The following is a 22,552-nucleotide window of genomic DNA, read 5'->3' on the forward strand; positions in this document are numbered from 1 at the left end:
TCACTGAAATGTTTGCTGGAAAACTCTTGGTTTGATGCTGTCTTCCTAATTTGGATTGACTGTCTCCCTTTTGGGTTCATACACAACTTGCATAAACCCATCTTTAAACCGTGCAATAGCAACTGTGCTGCAGCTCATCAGCTCCAATAAAGTTACCATACTGCTTTACAGTGTGAGTACTGCAGTATTTCACAGGTCTCATCTAAAAAGAGTACTCATTACCTCTGAAGTTGAGAGGCTGTCTGTCACCATCCTATATTGCAATAACAAGAGGGGCCCTTGGTTCTGATGCAGGGAGGTATACTTAGCAAGAATACTGCTTTTCTCCTGAAGATGGATTTTACCTGTGTGTACTTCGGTACTCACTTACAGGCAAGCTGTCACTGTTAAAGACTTACAGAGAGTTAGTCTTCAAATGTCATCATCAATAATACTTTACTATATTCTTAGAAGAGGACCAGGTCTATCCTACAGGTAAAAGCCACTCATCTAGTCAAATTTTATTCCTTGCTTTCAAAAAAAGCAGTCAGGTAAGATTCAGTCCTCTGAGAGAGTTTACAGAATCCAGGCCAATAAATGATAATGGTGAAGGAGAAGGCGGGTTTTTCCCTGCAATCAATTACATGGTTTCACAAAACATCCTTCATTTTGTGTCTGGCTTCTCTTCAGCTCTGTCTCTACTTTTTTTTCTGTCTCTGTATGATTCTGCGTATCTCTTAGTAGCATGCCTGTCATCTAACTGTAATTGTAGGATAGCTTCCTCACCTCCAAATAATGAAAGAGAGTGCTAAGCAGGTTAGAAAACACAAGAAAATGACGATTAAATGGAGACGGTGTTGTCCTGTCAAGTATGAATTCAGGGTTGTACTGTCAACGGTGTAAAAGGGAATGTTTCTATGTAATAAATTGTGCTCCACTATACATACAAATAAATGATCCAAAACACTTTAAAACAACTAACAGAAGTTGTATATCCTGGAAATAGAGTGCGCAAGACTATTTAGTAAAAGTTAATAACAGGGTTGTTTTTTTTTCTTTACCCATAACAAATCATTTTGATTGAATATGAAAGGTTGTTAAAATATAACTTTAGAAACATCAAGATTTGGATAAAAAATATATATCCCTAAATCTATCAACTTAAGCCAAATTCTCCTTTCCTAAGGGAAATGACCAGCTGTATATCATAAGCAAGATTAACAATCCATTTCATATAGAAACTATTAAGATCTTGATATTGCATCCACAAATTCAAGTGGAGGCTTAAATGTACTTGACTTCCAGACCTCTTCTTCAGCTCTGTCTTTCCTGATCAAATGAAAAATCTCACGTGATGCCTATTCAGACAACAGCTGCAATGACCATTTTCTCCTCTTTAACAATCTCAGCTCTCTCTTTGCCTCTCTCCACTGACTCATGCTCCTTTTCTGCTGCTTCAACTGTCGGTGGTTTCACCATAGGTGGATTTCACCACCTGCTCCTTCCTCATCTCTCATTCAGCACCGAAAGTAGATCCCTGCCCATGGATCTGACCTTTCAGTGTCTTGTTATAGGAACTCCCAATAAACATTCATTTATTGCCTCTCAGGTCTCTCCCTAAAGATGTTCTCCCCCAAAGCTGTATCTCCCCACAGTGCTGTCAAAACGTGTTGCTGCCACTGCTGTCTGGAGTGATTAGTATATCTCATAACTGGTTTATTGTATCCTTCCTCTTTCCATCTTCTTGTTTCCCTAAATGTAGCAGGTGATTCTTATCTTGGTTTAAGCTTGGAAACGTTTCAGGTCAGACCTAAACTAAATGTTTTAACACGCAAAGAAACTTAATGCTTTAAAACATATCCAGCAGTACTTTTGCCATCCAGAAAGGAGGACCGCAGTCAGCCTGAGAGAACATAGGTCAAATTATTACCTGAGGAGAAACCGAACCTAGATACCTGTAGAACAACTGACGATCCCCCCTTTTATCTGCTATCATAGGCATATGCACTTAATATGACATTTGGCTGAATAGTTCATACTTCAATAGGGTATTTCATGCTTGTAAGGAAATACAGTACACTACCATTCAGTTTAATGTAATGATTACACCCATTAACTATATATGCTACCTGCAACTGTCGTTATCACCCAGCCCAGCTAAACAGCAGCCAACTCAGCACAGAACCACTTTCTTCTACGTGAAGGTGAAGGTAATTTTGGAGTGCAAAGACTGTAGGAGGAAGTTAAGCACATGCCCTAGCACTGGTCTATACTTGAATGTCATTGTCTTTTAAAGGAAGGTTTGAAACTAAGGTCCATTTATTCCAGCCAATGTTGTCAAACACTAAGAAGCTACAGTGTCAAAAATTTAGTCTACAACATACTGAATAGAAATGAGGAAAGAACAACTATCTGCCATCGCCTGTAGAAGTCTCTCATATTTACATATGTGGACATAACCATCACTTTTAAAGTCACAGAATTTGAACAACAACATCCAGTTGACACTGCCACCTAAAAGTTTTCCATTGCAGAGCAAAGAGATGGTGCTCAGGTTTTGTAGTACTTTTCCCATGTTACTGCAAATGCCAGAGAAAAGCATCTTGTTTAAGTCTGAAAAAACTGCTTGAGTAAAGGCTCTTCCTTTTTTACTATGAATCACATGCAGGATAAACAGCTATGCATATAGTGCTAAAGACAGAAATCACTTTCTGCAGATGTACCCTTTAAAAGTTTACTGGCATTAGATTTGCTCTGTGTGTTGTATTTTCTCTTTTTTGTTGTTCTTGTTGTTATTGTTGTTTTTTTTTAAACTTCTGGTAATTGCTTTAAAAGAACAAAGCTCTTTGTTTAAGAGTAGCTCAGGGAGATCATAATTGCTATAAGGTACAAGACTGTTTCCAAGTATTTCTGAATTGCTTCTCTTCTGCAATAAATATTTAATGTTTAATGTTTGGCCAAACTGTAGAAATTCCCTCTGGAACATGGGTGATGACTTCAGGAAGAGAATGAAGACCTGTCAATTCAATTTTCAGTATGATTCTCTTTAGAAAACCACAGCTATTAAAGAATAGAGTATTTAAGAAAAATAATAATAATTCCAGGAGTACACGAACATGTTCTTAGCAAAAAAATATCAAGCAATTAATTCAGTGTCTTTGAGAATTATAGATTCACAGTCTGTGAATCTAAGAAAGCAATAATGATGCTTTTCTCCATAAGATCTTTTTTTAAAAAATACTGTTAATGTAACCTGGTGCATCACATCTTTCCCTCCTCTCCCCCTCATGCACCCAGCTCTTCATGGATTTTATCTGACAGACGTCTTACTGTTATCTCCATCTAGAGCCAGGAGTGACGTTATCTGGTGGTATCCGGCAGCAAGGCTGTAACCAAGCAGCCCAGGAGGGAAGTGTGTCAAGGCTACTACTGACTAGCAAAATCCTGCTGCATCAGCTAAATCACACCTGCCCTTGCTCTGACATTAGGCCTCCAGATGTCCTGTTTTCACCTAAGAGATCAGCGTGTCCCAGGAGAGCTGACTACTACTTTTTCATTGTATTAAAACCTGACAGTATACTGGGAATAAGCCATTTCAAAGCCTAATGAAAACAAGCATGTGCTTCCTCCTAGCCAATGATGCATGCTGACATGGATGCAGCTGATCAGAGAACATGTGCTAAACATTACAAAAGCTGCTCATTTTGAAACTCGGAAAATTGCTAATTTGTGAGGCTGTTTCTGCTTCTACCGTGGCATAGGGACACCATTGTGTTACCCACCCAAGGTTCCTGACTTATATTCACCAGACAGCTAAATATACAAGGAACTGAGGACAACATTCGAAGATCCATCACACCACCACCTTGCAACCTGCTCAAGATAGCCTAAGGCAGGGGATATAACCCAGTATACGGAAGTGACTTCTAAAAGGCTGGGAGAGAAAGAGATTACAAGGAATGTTAGTGGAGTAGCTTATGCCAGATAGGAGCATATTAAAATGTTAAAATTTAATAGTAATATTAATTTGGTTATGTTGCATGTCACCTGACTTTCAAATCAAATACATTTATAACACTGCATATATTACTCTTTATATCGTTATATATATACAAATGAGGAAATAGACAGGATGTTTAGTACTGTTGTTTTAATGTTACTCAGAAATACTGAACTTCTAAATATCTTCCCTTTTTGTGATTATTATTGCATCCTCTAATAGCTTGTTAACACAGCTCTCATATTTAGTTTTACAGCATCCCTTTTCCAGATCACTTTTCCTAATACAGCACCTGCTCACAATAAAAAATAAAAAATAAAAAAGAAATAAAAAAGGTAAGTTGGTTGATGTGTGAAGCTTCACTTCTTTCTGAACTAGCTGAAAAGTAGTTCTCAGCCTTTCTCCCCCCCACCATGCTCTAGCATTTTCAAAGACAGTTAATATCCAAGATACCCAAGAGCAATCCACGTACTCAATGTGCAAGAAAAATGACCACAGGTGAAGGTTAGCACACACTGGAAGCATATTGATTGCTTCAGATGAGAAAGGTTCACCCTAGAGAAACCACTCCCAGGGGCTGTTCCTAGACCCCAGGTGTGAATGGGCTCACTGCAGTCCAAGAAACAAGCAAGCTGGGGATCCGAAGGCAGAACCCAAGTTCACTTCTCAAACTGAATTCTGAGGATCCAGTAAATTTCAATCTTTCTGAAATTTGATTTCCTAACACCAAAGCATGCTACATACAACTGCCAAGCCACAGGCTAGACCCAAAACAAATATTTTAAAAAATGGTGAATAAAATAAGTAACTTCTAAATTTAGATTTTAAAGTCCCCGATGTTGGCGCATTCCTTACTTCTGCTGGCAATGAATTTTAAAAGCTAGCGGCTGTTCCATAATCTAAGTAACAGTTAATAGCACAATGTCTACAGATCTCTACCGGATACGCATGGAGGTGTGGGTATGTGCACTCATGGAAGGGAAAATAAAGGAGTGACAACCAAACCAATGAGTCTTCTGAATTTGATGAGACAATCGATTGAGTTTTGACCAAACCCCTGGGAGCTGCGTAAGGAGTCAATTAACATGATTTTGGAAACAATTTCACACAGTCAGGAGCAGGATTTAGGGTAGATTAGTGTTTAGCAACACATTAGAGGAACTCCTCTGACATCCAATGTGAGCTGACACACTCGTTTCTAACACCTTTTCTTAATACTTGGTTTCAATAGCAGCTAAGGGTCCTAAATGCTTCTGAGAACAAAGCATCTCAGATAGGTCACCCAAAAATTGTCACATAAAACTATTGAACACCTCTGGAAAGTTGGCCTGCATGCTGGAAACTGGTGTTCTTAATAGTATGCAAGCTAAAATAAATATTGAGAAACTAAAATATAAAATTATTATAAAACAAGCCCACCTAAAAGTTCAAGCACAAAGTAAAACCCAATTAAAATGTAGTAAAAGCTATTTTTAAATGAAATCTTAAAATCAGAAGACTGAGCCAGCAACAGGGGGAAAGTAGAAGCCAGACCACAATCTTCCTAGAAGACACCCTACTATATAATGCCACACACTTTTTCCATCTTTGAACATAAGAAATTTGGACTGCATTTCTCCAGTTTTGGTACCTATGTATTGAACATGATTGTTTTACCACATTGGTTAAGCTCTCTGCCAACGAGCCCCATAGCATAAGAATAATTGAATGAAATTCAAAACAATTAGGTACAAAGCATATTATATATGCCACAAATGTTGTGTTAACTTCTTAAAGCAAAAAATAATCCTCATTATCTACATATGTCTTTCATGAAAGGCTGAGGAACTTATTTTGGATGCCAACCCTGATTTCTTCATACAGTCTTATCACCTCCATAAAGGTTTTCCAGCAGGTAGAGAACAATAGATTTCCTCTTGAACTGACACATGATAGAACTAGAACTTTTTCTTTTTTGGTCTACTCTGGAGTGACAGAGCTCTTGGTTATGCCTTTACAATCACAACACAAAGATTTCTGTGAATGAGGATTACCTCAGTCTGATCCAAATTTTAGCCAGTCAAGATCCTAAGGAAGTAAAGAAATGCTTGTTTCTAATAAAATAATGGAACCTGTTACTGAAAAAAAAGATGGGGATGCTTTTGGCTTTTTATTTTTTAATATGAACAGAGATTATCAATGTTAACACATGGGACATTATTGGAAAGAAAATCCTTTGTCCGATTTACTTTAAAAACAAAACAAAACAAAACAAAAACTATGAACTGAAACTATTAATAAACTTATCCTTCCTGCTCTTTAGACTTCTAGCACAACTGCTATTCAGATTTATTCATGACTTCCTTTTATTAGAGACATGCCAAATCTGCTGTATTGTCCACTTGGAAAAATGCCCACTATTCATAGACACTGAAGAAATACTCAGATATTAATTATTTGCATTGCAGCCATCCAAACTGTTTCCACTCATATGAAAATTTTAGAACAATGCATTATTTTTAACAACAAAAAACCCTTTCTTATGATACTAATTTCTCAAACTTGAAGATTTTGTCTCTTTTGTACAAATGACATACTTGCAAATCTCAATTTGTATAAAAACCTGTGGTTGCAAAACTGTCTGGTGTCTCAGAATACAGAATTCCTTCTAAGGAAATTTATCAGATAGTTTTCCAATGTAAGTATTGTTCTTAATTAGATACTGCTGGGTAGCAGCACAAGTGAGACCAGAAAACAAAACAAAAAAGAAAATCAAGCAAATATAAGCAACAATCCTTCTCAGAATTAAAAATGAATGAAAAAATGTAAGTGACTAGCATGCCTAGAAAAGAAGAGTCACATTTTTTTCAATCTGGGCTCCAAATATCCATATGCAGACATCTAAAGTAGTCATGACATGTAAGCAGGTCCCACATTTATCCATATAAACTGGCAAAAGTGAGTGAAGCCTGAAGAAGAAAACCCAAGCATCTCTGCTGAAAATTAGGTAAACTGAGCAAATTTGTTTAGTCGCATTGCCTTGCTCACCAACAATGATCTTTCCCAGGCTCCTAGCCAAATGAGCATTCAGGGTAGCGCTTGCCAAGCCAAGGGCATAGATGGGGTGAGTTAGAACCAACCTCTTGGGAATCAGTCACTTTCGTAGTGGCAAAGGCATACCATAGGGGTTTATTAAAAAAAAGGAAGGTAAAAATATACAGTATGTATAGTACTTTTGACAGACGTATACATGTACTACTACCATTGTTATTTCCCCTCTTCTGTCCACTACCATAGTTAATACAAACGAGCAAAATGAGGATTATACACAGTAATGTGTTATTGAGGGGTTAGAGCATTATGGAGCAGGATCTGTAGGAAAATAAGATTCTATGAAAACACACTCGGACATATAATCATGCTGTTGTACACAGTCTAAGCTAAATCCTTCCTCACACCTCCTAGCTACATGAGATGTTTGAGCTTCTAGACACTTCAATTTCTGTGTCTATATGCTGCCTGATGCTTTAGGGTGTTGCTTTCTCAGGCTGCATCAGGTGCTTTATCCTATTGCTCAGCTATGTTTTCTTGCTTTACTGCTGCTTCTTTACTGCAGATTCTGAACCTGATCTCCTTCTATGACAAAGTGACGCGCTGGGTGGATGAGGGAAAGGCTGTGGATGTGGTCTACCTTGACTTCAGCAAGGCTTTTGACACCGTTTCCCACAGCATTCTCCTCAAGAAACTGGCTTCTCTTGGCTTGGACTGGCGCACGCTTCGTTGGGTTAGAAACTGGCTGGATAGCCGGGCCCAAAGAGTCGTGGTAAATGGAGTCAAATCCAGTTGGAGGCCGGTCACTAGTGGCGTTCCCCAGGGCTCGGTGCTGGGGCCGGTCCTCTTCAATATCTTCATTGATGATCTGGATGAGGGCATTGAGTGCACCCTCAGTAAGTTTGCAGATGACACCAAGTTAGGTACATGTGTCGATCTGCTCGAGGGTAGGAAGGCTCTGCAGGAGGATCTGGATAGGCTGGACCGATGGGCCGAGGTCAACTGCATGAAGTTCAACAAGGCCAAGTGCCGGGTCCTGCACCTGGGGCGCAATAACCCCAAGCAGAGCTACAGGCTGGGAGATGAGTGGTTGGAGAGTTGCCAGGCAGAGAAGGACCTGGGAGTGATGGTTGATAGTCGTCTGAATATGAGCCAGCAGTGTGCTCAGGTGGCCAAGAAGGCCAGCAGCATCCTGGCCTGTATAAGAAACAGTGTGGCCAGCAGGGCTAGGGAGGTGATCGTCCCCCTGTACTCGGCTCTGGTGAGGCCGCACCTCGAGTACTGTGTTCAGTTTTGGGCCCCTCGCTACAAGAAGGACATGGAGGTGCTTGAGCGAGTCCAGAGAAGGGCTACGAAGCTGGTGAGGGGCCTGGAGAACAAGTCTTACGAGGAGCGGCTGAGGGAGCTGGGCTTGTTCAGCCTGGAGAAAAGGAGGCTCAGGGGTGACCTTATCGCTCTCTACAGGTACCTCAAGGGAGGCTGTAGCGAGGTGGGGGTTGGTCTGTTCTCCCACGTGCCTGGTGACAGGACGAGGGGAAATGGGCTAAAGTTGCACCAGGGGAGTTTTAGGTTGGATGTTAAGAAGAACTTCTTTACCGAAAGGGTTGTTAGACACTGGAACGGGCTGCCCAGGGAAGTGGTTGAGTCACCATCCCTGGAGGTCTTGAAAAGACGTTTAGATGTAGAGCTTAGGGATATGGTTTAGTGGGGACTGTTAGTGTTAGGTCACAGGTTGGACTTGATGATCTTGAGGTCTCTTCCAACCTAGAAAATTCTGTGATTCTGTGATTCTGTGATTTTATTTGCTGTGTCTGAAGTAATTTATCCTAGCTCTTAAGGAAGCTCTTCAATGTCCAGTACTTGACTACCAGTGGGTTACTTCTAGTCCTGAGATCTATTTTCAACCTCAGCTCCTATTTTCAAGACCTTTACGGTTATCACACATTTAAACACCACATCACAATGACAGAAACTTAGTGTTAAGCTCTAGCTCACAGAGAAAGTCCTAATAAGAAATTAATTAATTTTATAGGTTGAAACGAGATCTTTGCACAGTTAAAACTGAGCTTGTAGCCTTTTAGTAGCAGTGACAATACTGTTTTCACTGGACAAACTGAACATGAGTAATCATGAGGTCAGTGTTACTCATGAGCTTTTCAGATGTGGCTCAGGGTTCAGGTTTGAACTGTACTATGCTTTCCCCACTGGTCATTTAAGGCTGGAGAAAATGCTTTTAGCCTCTTCTCATAGCATCCTAGGATGCTTCATCCATTTCAATTGTTTCTTTGCAAGCTTTTATATAGGGAAGCTTCTAAAATCATGGCTGATCTTTCCAGCTCCACATGATAAAGCATCATATCCAGTTCCACCTTACTATTGCTACTTGAAAGCTTCCACACTGCTCGACATCTTGGTCTTATAACCTCTAAGTTAATTCTGATAACAGTCTCCTAGTGTTTGAGCTGCAGGCTGAGTGATTCCCAGGAACCCAACCAGTATGTTGCTGCTCTTATTCTACCATCCTTCCCACAGTTGCCTGTGCATCATGTGTCTTAGAAGAGTTTTCATTGCTCTGCAAAGCTTTGGTTGCATTTTCAGAATAAGCAAGTGTTCATAAAGTTTATTATATACTCTGGAATTAAATGAAGTTTTTTTCTGTTTACCACATACATAGATTTTTAAATTCAAAGCTGCAAGGGGTAATTTTATAAAATTTAATCATAAACTTTAAGCAAGCTGTAACTTTGGAATTTTTAGTCTGGGGATGAAGAGGGACCTTCCCTGGAAGAGAAGGCTGGTTACTTCCTTCTGCTTCATCAAAAAGGATGGGAAAGTTCACAAGATCTATCCATCACACTATGGGCTACACACTGAGTTTTTTCCTCAGATGTTAAAGTATATTCCTGCAACTAAATCACAATAGAGCAACTCTTATAGATAAATGTTAAGCAGGAATTTCACAATGAAATACAAATATCCATTTTGAAATTTATCTTCTTTGGAGTTTTCTCCCACTCAGGATCTGATTCACGTATCATATAGACCATTACATTTAAGGTTATATAATGGTTCGAGGGTATAGAAAATTGTCTCTGTGTACTGTTGTAGAAAGCAAACGGCTTGCCTTGAGTTCCAGAGAGGACATGTGTGGTAGGGGAGGAGGTATTAGATTATTGCTGGAATTATTTCTAGGTCACAGTGAAAGAAAATGAGCTCCAGTAGCAGTCAGCTACAGTAACCAGGAATCTACAGTATATTGTGTAGGGATTTGCTTATAATTTGACATTTATCCAGTGTATAGAAATTCTCCCTGTCAGGTTCTCAAGCCTGGGCCAATAATCCCTTACACAAGAAAACAAAAAATGCTTCTCCATGTGTGTAGCCAGGAGACTTTGGCACTTTGATGGATCAGATAAGTTTTTTCTGACATCAGCCTGAAGATACTTTCAGTCTGACAAGGTCATCTTTAAGTCCTCTCACTGGTAGGAGGGAATTAAGGGAAACTTTCAACAACTGTTTTGAAAACTGATTATTAAATATTTGTCCAGATGGAAAGTTAGACAGAGATGGGAAAGCAATTAGAGGTTGAGCCACTTTTGCATCTATGTTGCATTACTATCAAAGGTTTGAGTGAAGAAGCAGAGATCAATTTCTGCCTCTGAGAGGAAAAGATATAGAAGAACACTGATTTTGTTGTATTACATTCACATCCATTACTTTAAAAAAGTCCCCAACAAACTAAAGCTAATTCAAAATGGGACTGGGAATTAGAAGCTACTTGCCTAATTGTCTTTAAAAAAAAAAAAAAAATAGTTTCACATTACCCCATTACCTCCATCACCCCCAGGATGGTATCAAAGAGCAAGAAACTATCACAGTACAATATTGGCTAACTCACTGACAAAAACAAAGCCAATTTGATTTCACCAGCCCTCTGTTACCACACTCATGCAAGTCAAATATATGTTAACCAGCACTTGCATCTGCATCATCTCGCCATCACTGGCTACCCATTCCTTCTTGAATTACATCTGCCTCAACTTGCTAAACTTCCTAGTCCTGACAACATAGGAAAGAATAGAGTAGAGTAGAGTAGAGTAGAGTAGAGTAGAATAAATGTATTTCACCAGAAAATATCATAGAAACACAACCATTGATGCTGTTAACAGGAGAGATGAGGAAAAGGAATTTGTGTTGCACACATGATCCTGGGACTTCTATTCACACCCAGGGAGAAGATTTTGAAGCTCTTATTTGTTTGTCCTAATTCTACTTTGTGAAAATGAGGTGAGTGTGGCAGTAGTCTGCAATGCCTCTTTCCTTGTATGACAACACTGTAAAGTGTTTTCTTTCTCTATTCCATAATACCACTTTGACTTTCAATCTCTGTGTTTCACAAACATGATCCCTACGGGACCATGAAAATGTTCAAAGTGGGTCACAGACTGCTGTGGAGTGAGAACAGACTGTATTAATTGTCTGCAGTGGGGAAACTGAGTTGCTACCAGCAATTAAAGGAGGCTAATAGTTTTTTGGCTGGTGTAAACACTTGTAGCCAGTAATTACAGCTATTGCATATTCCCCAGACTTGAAGAAATTGAACTGCTGCCATTTTGTCTGAGAAGCAGTAACTGACAGCTTAATTGACTTTTTTAGATGGTGAAAGGGAATTCACTCTGCATGCTAACAGTAAAGTTACTAATTGTAGATCAACATCATTTTAATCATATAGAAGTTCTGAAAAAGAAGCATATGCAGTGTGGGTTGAAAACCAGGGATCTCATACTCAAAAATTTTTCAGCAAGACTAGTGGAAAAGAACTTGTAAGAACATGTAAAAGAACATGTAAGAGACATAACTCTGCCATAAAAGCAAGCACACAAATAAGGAGGGTGTTCAGGGCAGAGAAGGAGTGAATGAAGGGTAAGAATTTTGGAATTAGTAGATATAGATGAAATATATTAACAGAATGGAGGAAGAATAAATAAAAAAAAATAAAATAAAATAAAATAAAAAAAGATTATCTTACATTGCTACTTCCTTCCTGCCTCAATTCTGTTTCCTAACTATGCCTAAATGTTTGTAAATGTATCTAAAATCCAGCAAAGAAATATCAAGTTATTATTTCCCATTGCCTAAGCAATTCAATAAATCCCTGCACAAGCCCTTGTCAGTCCATCTTCACAAGGAGCTTTCCTCTGCTTTACACTGGTTCCTGTTCTTGTGACGTGAGTTTCGGCTCATTCCTCCCTTTCTCTGACCCTTTGCTATTGTTGGCTGAGCTGATGGGCTGAGAGGAGACATCAGCAGGAGAGCATAGGGACACAGGGGACAGGCAGCTCTCGGATATCTTCAATCCCTCCTACCCTGAGGAAGGAGATAAACTAAGCTGAGAAAACACAGGTGAAGAAATTGAGGTCTCCAAGCTCTGAAAGAGCTCTGTTCTGTTTGTACACAGAAGGAACACCATGTCCACAATAGGGGATGCGGAATGGAAGCAGCTGAAGCAAACCTCACTGTGGATACAAGGTGGGAGGCACTCATCGTTCATAGCTCCCACTCTCCAGACATGCCCATCTACGTGCTTCCCCTCCACAAAAGTCCCAAACCTTTCTTTTCTATAACCAGCCCTACTCCCACAGGCAGGAACACTCAGAGTTGAGAAGATGAACAGAAGAAGTACAGCCACAAACAGGATTTCACATTGCCATTCACAGCAGAGGACATTGCTATCTATGTCTCTCACCTGTTCCTGTATTCATGCAGGATTTGTCCCTGTACTCCCTCTGACCCAGTCATTCTGATTATACTGAAAATCAGAGTGAGAGCTGATGGTCACCTGCCTTTGTGACGGGATTTTTTTTTAAGGGAAAAGTCTCCAGCTCCTTTAAGACAATAAAATATGAAATTATAATGAACATGTCCCCTCTGTGACAAGTCTTTCCCTGTCAGAGCCCAGGGACCATGCAGCAGGATATTAAGGAACAGAAAATTCCACTTCAGGTGACCCTAGAGGTTTTTGCAATAATACATATAACATCTAATAAAACTAACAAGAAAAGATACTTTATATTCATTCCCACTTCAGTGTATGTATTTCTTTCTTTCCTATTCCTGCCTACAAAAGCGATGTAATAGGGAATTTATTGAAATAGTAGATCAGGTTTGGTCAGACAGCACAGCATTAATACAGCTGCAATATTAGCCATGTGGCTATTTTTAGTACACAATTTCCTTCACTTTAGCTTTGAATATCACGCATGTGAAATCTAAAAATCATATTCTGCTGACTGTGCCCTTGGAACAGCTAAGCTCATTTTGAGAGGCTTATATTTTGTCCAAAGACCCCTGACTTTCATGGGATCTGTACTAATTAGTGCTGGCACTCACTATGAAGCCTTGATTTCAGATAGTATTAGGCATCTAATGAAGCTTGAAGTTGAGCACTATGTATGCAAATGTAAACTCCACATGTTAAGTTGTGCAGCATGACGATAAAGAGATACAGCTGGTTATTTCCCGGTTCTTTAATACACAATACACAGCCAAGATAGAAGTAGTGGCTCAGATATCTTGAAAGGTTTCTAAATTGTATGCTAACTACTTGAGGAAAGAAACCTGATTTTCAATAACGATGTAGGCAGAGGTCTTTGACTACCTTAGGAAGTTTTTTTAGTCTAAGAAATGTAGTTAGTTGGGAAGGCACAGCATAGCCAAAGACTCACAGCTGCCTTCTATATATCACGCAGAAGTCAACAGCCATCCTGGGAATGGAGGAAATCCCACAAGTTAAAAGCATAGTCAGAAACGTACCTTGATATTAACAGTTAATTAAGAAGCAAATTATTAATGGATATGTGGGATTGGTAACCATCCTAATTTTTTCACATTTCCTTCCTCTGCTACATTCAAAGTTTTCTAGTTTGTTTAGATAGTAATAAAGTGCCTTCTGAAGTGCCAGATCATCAACAGACCATCATTTCCACACCTCTAATGATAAGACTACGTGAGTTAAAAATGCAACATGATTTAATCAGGATATATGATATAACAGGTCAGAAAAGGTGTTAACAGTAACAAAATACTGATCGCATTTTCTATTTTATTGAACACAGTAATGGCAGCTCCATCTTGCTCAGCGTTATTGAAGATCGAGCCCTCTGATCTACTCCATTTTGTTGTGGCAAGAAGGGAATCTGGCTAGTGAACAGAGTGACTTTCAGGACAAACAAATTCCATGTTGTTTATTTATTTTCACTAGCATTTATGTTCATTAAAACAAATGGTGACATGATAAGTCTCCCTTCCTTAATGGCAGCTGTGCTTAATGGAATCACCAAGACAGCAAATTTTATGGCTTCAAAATTAGACCACATAATTCTGGGACTGGTATCGGAATGTGCATTATTTCCTAGGTAATCTGATAATACACATAAAAATTACCAGAGAAAATTAAAAAGACTAAAAATAGAGAATAACAGGAAGGTCCAAACTTAACTCTCATACAAGAAACTGCAACTCATAGTGACTTCAGCAATGAAATACTTGAAACAACTGCTGCTAAGTTTTACATAGTACCCCAAATCCTGAAGTCAGGAAAATGATTTAATATTAATTGAAGGTTTCTTGACACCAACAAGGAGAAACCTCACATACTAATATTTAATTTTGCCCTTAAATATGACTTAGGTTCCAGTGTAAGGGCAGAACGTTGTCTTCTGTACTTTTGTGAACAGTGGTTGTATCGTCATCAGTACTTGAGGAGAGTCCTGAGGGGTACTCCATGAGGCTGTATCACCCAAGTACTCAATGGCTCTTGAAGCTTTTCTACTCCATATATTCAAACCACATACTTGGTCTTGATGGATCATACTACCAGTTTTGCGTAGTCGGTCTGAATTTCATGGCATGCAAGCCAATGACAGTCAGTAGAAAATGGTGATGTCCCACACAAAGCTATGCAAGATTGTTAAAATATCTACATCAAAATTGTCAGGAAAAAAGGATATTTTGTTGCTGAAGGTTTTTCCTTTGTACTTACCGAAGAATAAATGATGTGGAAGCACCCTTTCCTCTTTGTTTCTAGTATCAATGTCTATTTTTTTCCATTAGTGTCAGACTTGTTCTTCCCTCCCTCCTCCAGCATCAATTCCTGGCAGTGGAATGAAAATAAGTCCTGCTTTGTAAAGGACTGTGAAGAAGTTCTGACCTATCAGCTTTCCACTCCACTTGTGTTGCCATACTGTAGTCCCCTGAACTTCCAGAAAATTTGGCAGAATTAGAAACTACCATTAAATTCTCAGACTAGACCAGAAAAAAAAATCATATTGCCCCATGACAGCACAGGCCAAACCTCTTTCTGCTACCAAAGTTCTGCAGGTGAGTGACAATGGACCAGATTTCCAAACACATCTAGGCACCTAAAGGTACAAACGTTAATACTGCATAAGCAGGATATTGCCAGGACCTACTGAAATGAAGCAGCTGAGTAGGATCCTACCTATGTATTAAGACCTAAGTAGCACTGAAAGTCTAAATATTTCCCAATTCTTTTCGGAACGTCCATTACATATTTTAAGGAAGTTTAAAAAATGTTTGTTTTGTTGTTGTTGTTGTTGTTGTTTTCACAATCCATAACATGCAGGACATTGTATCACTTCTAAAAGCCACTGGCCCTTGGGTAGTTTGAGCTGTGTCTCCCACTGAAATATTCCGGTTCAAACCAGTTATTTTTTATTCCATTTAGTATTGGTACCCAGAAAAGATTACTACCACTACCTCACAAGTCCTTTACTCTAATGTTTGCTAGTTTACCTGGTAGAAGGCTCTGTATTCTTAGGAGCTCCATGTGAGATTTCTCATGAGTTGACATCTGAGAATCCTACATGAGGGAGAAATCAGTGGAAAAACAAAAAGAATAAATATGAATAGAAACCAAGAACAAAGAAAATGTGAAGAGTTAAATATAGCTAAGAATGCTACTGCAGCTAAAACTCTCTAGATAAGGACCAGAGAAATGCCAAATGTTACAAAAAGAATCTGATTTATTTGCAGAGCAAACAGAGCTCTTCTGAACAGAACAATGAACAAAGGTAGGCTTTTTAATATTGCACTACCATATTTGTTTACTAATGTACTGTGAAGTGAAAAAGAAAAGCCAGTTGTATTAATATGCCAAAAAGCATGAGGAATATTGCACAGTTAGAAAGAATGAGACTTCTGAGCCATGTCAATTTTATATGAGCACCCAGTGAGGAATTTTCTTCAATATGATCATAACAAATCTGAGACTGCTGAGCATGACACATAATTTTGGAGGAACTATAGAATATGTCATTCAAGACAGGATAGTAATGGAGATCAAAAAGCCCCTGCAGAAGAAAATACTGCTTAAAAAGATAATTCATATTTAAGAAACATGATTAGAACATGACAGATTCTAGAGCATAACTAGATGAGCCTGAAGTATTTTTAGTGAAAATAAAACATTGTCTTGTGGACCAAGGACAAAAAAGCACAGATCCCTAGCAAAATGAAGAATCAGACAAAACCGACATATCCATGGAGTAAACAACTGATTCTTCTAGGAGGAAGCAGCACTGGAGGATTTTATGTTCATAAAGGTTGCAGTGGTGTCTTCACTTGGGAAACAGCTCCTGTACATGAACAGTGGAACACTTTTCTGCAAAAAACCTGCAGAAAAGAGCAGGTTGTACTTAGAAGTGGGAGAAAAAGATATGCATTCTATACAATGAAAATTACTATACAGGACTTTGCACAGAGATGACCAGACACTAATAAGGAAGATTATTCAATGGCACGAAACAGTGACAGCTACATCTAGTGACCAGATATTAGCTTGAATGAAAGTAACTCTGAAATAGGGCGTGACTTATGTAATAACTGAAGTTACAATAGCAAGTACACAGGCATGTAAAACTCAAATCATGTAGTTCTTATAAATCTTTCTTTACTCACAAGGTAAAGAAAAAATCCCCAATAATATAAAGTACGCAACTGTTTCACGGAGTAGGTTCTCTGCTGCTGAAAAAGTCAGGCATTCAGTGTAAGATTAAACATTTCAAAAGTTGTCGGCTCAAAAGGTAGGCACTTCTAGATGTACTGAGAAATAGCTCACTATGCTAGTATAATAAATGTCTCAAGCTCAAATCTTGATTTTTCAGTAATCCCTACCTGAGAACACACAATTTATAGAAGAGGCTGAGGAAAAAAAAAAAAAAAAGCATCTTTTGAACAGCAAACCAGTTCAATCAACAATCTTTCAACCTGCATCACCTTTCTAAACTCAAGAATGATGTACGTTTTTATAAAGAGATAATTTAACAGTTTTTCAGCAGATGCTCCCAGATGAGACTGTAGCAAAGGACATAGGGTAGTAACAAGCTGAAATGTTCTCTCCTACCGAGGCCCATAAGTTACAGGGATAAGGTGGCCCAGACTCATGCTACACCCAAGTCAACAAGGAGCTCAAGAACTTCTTGGGGTGGCAACACCACGAATGAGGAGTGCTGCACAGCTCCACAGCCAAGGCCGAGGGAAGGAAACTGTGACAATAACTGAATGACAAGTGCCTTTCCAAGTGTGTTAGGTATGTATAGAGTAAGATGGAGAGCCCTGTGTTAGCCATGGTGATGGACTGGCAGCCAGACCACCAATGGAAATGGTAGAGATACACATCAAGACTGGTGATGACAGGCCTACAGCACAGAGGTATGCCCAAAGGTTTTCCACAGAGATGGTAGTTAAACTTGTGGCCACAGATGGGAATAGATTTTGTGCTGAGAAGAGAACTAACAACATGAGGGCAGGGAATGATGGAGATCCACAAAAACACCATGGGAATAATTTGGTCACGCATATGTTAGTACAAAACTGGAGACTGTTTTGCCTCTGCTTGGCTTCATTTATCTTTGACTCCTATCTCACAACAGCAATTTTCTGTTCAGCAAGCAGATGCATTTCTGAGACATGCTGCTTTCTGACCTCACTCTGTGTGTACTCTATTTCCTTCCTCTTCATCTGCCTAAATTTACTTGCTGAAAACAAAGACATCATTGTAGTAGACCAGGGTCCATCTGTTCTAGAAGGCTGTTTTCACTGCTAGTTAGCACCAGATGTTTCCTAAGGAAGCATCCTCATGGTCAAAATGTTGAATATCCTCACTGGATGTTTGAATGTACTGAATGGAAGAAATACCATCTACATATTATATAGGTCTTCTTTGCATGCTTTGTTACTATCCTTCCTTAGAGGTAGGTCAATAGTATTTCATGGTGAATTGTACCACATTCTTTCACACCACACTTGCCTGTTAAAATTTTGAAAGGTTTCAGAAGGTGCTGTTTAATTTTTCTCCTCACGAAAAAATAATATTTTTTGCTGAGTAAAGCACTACAGTGATTTGTCTAGCACTGAGAAGTTACAACAAAATGACAAGTTCTCTAAATTCTTACAAACCTTAATGGGTTTCTTTGTCTTTTCAGAAAAATCACAGAATTAGTGGTCCTGAAGCTTTTCAGAACCCAAATTATTTGTCTTGCTCCTATGAAATTGTCACTGCTTTCATCAACAGTTTTGTCTTAAGAAGAATTTAACCTTAGTGGAACTTCCCATTTCATTGTCTAGAATTAAATAAAATGGGTACTCTCTTCTATAGCCATTTAAATACAGGGTAAAGTCATGCCCATACAGATCAGACTACAGGATAAAGTTTTTATTTATTTATTTATTTTTAAATAGGTAATCCAAAAGTAAAACTTTTGCATGTAGCACTTCATTTTCTCTTTGCTCATTTCTAAATTCTATTTCCAATTGTTTAATCAGTCTGTTTCTGCCTTTTGAGACTCCCAAAAGCTTATTCCCTCAATCATAAGATACATATGAACTGTCTTCTAAGCTGTATCTTTTTGCCAAATAACTGTTGAGAAGCTAATATAAAGTCCTTGTTTCATTCAAAACAGGTTTTAACTTTTAGCAAAGGTTCTGAATTACGTGGAAAATGTCTCTGAGTTTACTTCCTTTTCCAAATTAACCTTTTTCTTTTTCTTTTTTTGGTATAAAATATTTTTCCCTTTCAGAAAGCCTAAGAAATTACAGAACTAGTAAGTGAAGTTCAAAGAAGCAGAGATAGAGCATGCATTGATTTTTAAAAAGGAGACGTCTTTCTTAATAATTTTATCAAGCTGTCATCTCAAAGTGGCCACCTCTGAGAAGCTGTCAGCTTCACTGGTATAAATGAAGTTGGAATAAAGGAAGATTGCCAAACGTTGGCTGCTCCAAATGACCATAAGCAACTGAAGCCATAACAAGTTCAAGGGTTAGTGGAGTGAGCTTCTAGAAGAATTCTGGGCATGCCCCAGTGTTCTTCAAACTCTGAGGCCCTGTAGAAATTTGTAATAGTGTATTGGTATACTGACTCTAAAATTTGTTCTTGTACAAGCAACCAAAATGTGAGCCACTTTGAGTGGTTTTAATTATTCTTTATATCCTATATTTATTTCTTATTTCTAGTTTGAATTATTCTACTTCCATCTTGCAGCTGATGGATCTTGTTACAGTGTGGCTTGCTAGACTGAAGAGACCATTGTTAAATTTCTATTTCCCATATATTTAGCAAACTTTTCCCTTTAAATCTGTCCTTTTTAATATTTTTTTTTCTTTCAGTAAGGAAGAACAGGAGATTCATCTTAAGCTTGCTATTAAAAGCATGTTTTCTTATTCTTTAATAATTCTTACTGTTTTCCTTGGTTACCACTGGCCATCTTTGTACATGGATATCAAAACCAGAGATAAAATACCAGTTGTGCTATGGTAAAAGCCAAGTATAATAAAGCTTCCCAATTGTAACATTATTCACCTGCCTGCACATCTGAAGATTACATTAATCCTTTCGTCACTGCAGTGCACCAGGAGCTGATTACTCATCACAAACCCCATTTTTGGCCCACTCTTACCACTGCTTCCATCTTCCTTCCATTTCCTTCTGTAAATATGCCAGAGTCCCTTGTTTCTAGATGTCTGACTTAACTAAATGCAGTAATCCAAATCACTTGTATCATTCATAATATATCTTTGCTCTCACAGAGTGATGGCTTTTATTTTTTTTTAGGTTTCCACTATTTCAACAGCTTTTAAAATACACTATTGGAACTTGAGGCTACAAATGACAGGGGTGGAGAGTGGTAGATCACTAATAGAAATAAGACAAAAGCACTGAGTCATCTGAAGGAAGGAAGCAGAAAAGCCGGGAAATGTTAAAAAGAACAGAAGAATATCCTAAAACAATTGGAGAAATTGCCCCAAAACAACAGGCAAGCTGGTTTACAAATAGGAAGAACATGAGAAGTGTTAGGAAGCTATATTCTCAGATAAATGAAAATGAAGTATATAACTACACATTTCTATAGGTGTTAAAAATGTACATTCAGGCGAGCAGTTTGATTACAGTGTACACTCACAGGCAGGATACACTAATAGACTGAATATTCACCTAAGTGCATGTAACACGTCTATGAACAGGTTTGCTGTGTGCCTAAGTAGGTGCTTAACTTTTTCAAATGCAGCCCTAAAATAGCCTAATTTTTTTGTCAATAGTGTAATGACGAGATGATGCAGTGGAACACATGCATGTTCAATATTTTGTATTCATACACACAGCCATGCAGTGATCTGAGACTGACTTTAAGAAAGTAAAACCTGTGTTGTGACTATAATAACTTCTGTTACAGAATACTGAAAGTGGTCATTATGCCAGAGTTCTGTTGATTTTTGTTTGTTTGTTTGTTTTATTTTTTTGTCTTTTAATGTGCAGTAAAATTAGGCCATATCCCAAAAACATGCTTGGAAAAGGTACTGTGTCATCATGGTCTTTATTTCCACATGTAAGGTAGTGTATTTTTTTGTGGTTACATGTGTAGTCTTACCCCACACTTCTTCAACCAGTAAATATTTTCCAGATGTCTAATATTGAGTAATTTAATGGAAAGCACATAGTGAGGTCTTCATTTATCAATGTGGAGAATCTCATCATTTTGCAAGACCTGAGGGTATTCTAGAATATCAAGAAGAGCCTATTAATAACATAACGTCTGAATCAAAGTTACCTAAACAAAGTATCATACCAAAATTAACAGCTAGTGCTAGTAGCTATGCGTTAGAAGTTATGCAGTGTTTAAGACAAAATATGCCTAAAAACTTCAAAAATACATTCACAGTTATTTATAAAAATTCTAAATTCCAGAAAACTGAATATTCATCTGCTCACAGACAGGTCTTGGTTTTAGGTAACATTTTGTTTTATGGTATTTTCTTAGACTAAAAAAAGTTAATTGATAATATTACACTGATTTGAAAATGTCCACAGAATGTATGTAACAGAATTGCAATGATCAGAATGGGATTTTGCCACAACACAGTCATAATGTTTCTATTTTTGTGGATAGTCAAATGACCATTACCAAGTCTTAACCCAGCGGCTTCAATGTTTGCTAACATAGGAACTTCAAAAGTGAAATGAACTGTTCAGTTTGTTCAGAAGGAAATACTACCAGTTCCTGAATCTGCATTATAGAGTTTCTTCATTTTTTCTAACTTCTTGCAGCTATGAGGAAATTCCTTCCTTCTGTGTATTTGCCAAGCAAAGTAAACAGCAGGAGTTCTCATCAGATAAAATGGCAGCTTCAGGTAGAACAGCTGTAGCCACCTTCAGGCACTTCCCAAAGCCCTAGAAATTATTAACTTCTCTTTTTGTATTCTTAAGAAACATATTAATCACTGTAGCTAAAATCAGAGCACATAATTGTTGGGTTTTGGCATGGGTTAAAATTTTTCCCTCCAAAACATGCAACATTCAGTACTTACACTTACTATGAGTTTCAAATTCACACACTGCAAAAGAATTTTCTCATTGGAACTACATTTCCTACTTACTGATTTGTTGGTACTTTAGAGGACTTTGGGGTTTTACCCTTCACTTACCATCATATTTTCTGAGTTGAATGCAATTTGGTGGATGGTGGATGACTAAATTACGTTTAAAAAAAAAAAAAAAAAAAAAGAAAAGAAAAAAAAAGAAAAAGAAAAAGAAAAAGAAAAAAAGCTTTTCCTGAGGTATTTAAGAATGGAAAAAGAAAAACCATTTCCACGGGCCAAATATTGAGCAACTTATCTGTGAAATCTGTAGAAAATTGTGAACACAAACTATGTATTAAAAGCTGTGAGGGAATATTGACTAAGGCTTGGAAGAAGCAGATTTAAGAACGTGTCACATGAGAGCTATTGCCCAGCTTAGATATTGTTCTCTAGCTCCTGGCCTACCCCTTCTTGTCCCTGAGGTTAACTTAAGACTTTCAGCTTGATTTACTCTAACACAAGCAGTAACAAACTGAAATTTACTGCCTAAAAAGTCAGAACAGAAAGGTGTTGTGAAAAAGCAAAGTGCTTGTAAAGTGGAAAAGCTCTCCCCAGTTTAGCAAAAACAAATCAGTGTAGAAAATACATTTCTAAGCTAGTTTCCTGCACCAT

This window comes from Oxyura jamaicensis, chromosome 2 (assembly GCF_011077185.1).
Source record: "Oxyura jamaicensis isolate SHBP4307 breed ruddy duck chromosome 2, BPBGC_Ojam_1.0, whole genome shotgun sequence".
NCBI classification, from domain to species: domain Eukaryota; kingdom Metazoa; phylum Chordata; class Aves; order Anseriformes; family Anatidae; genus Oxyura; species Oxyura jamaicensis.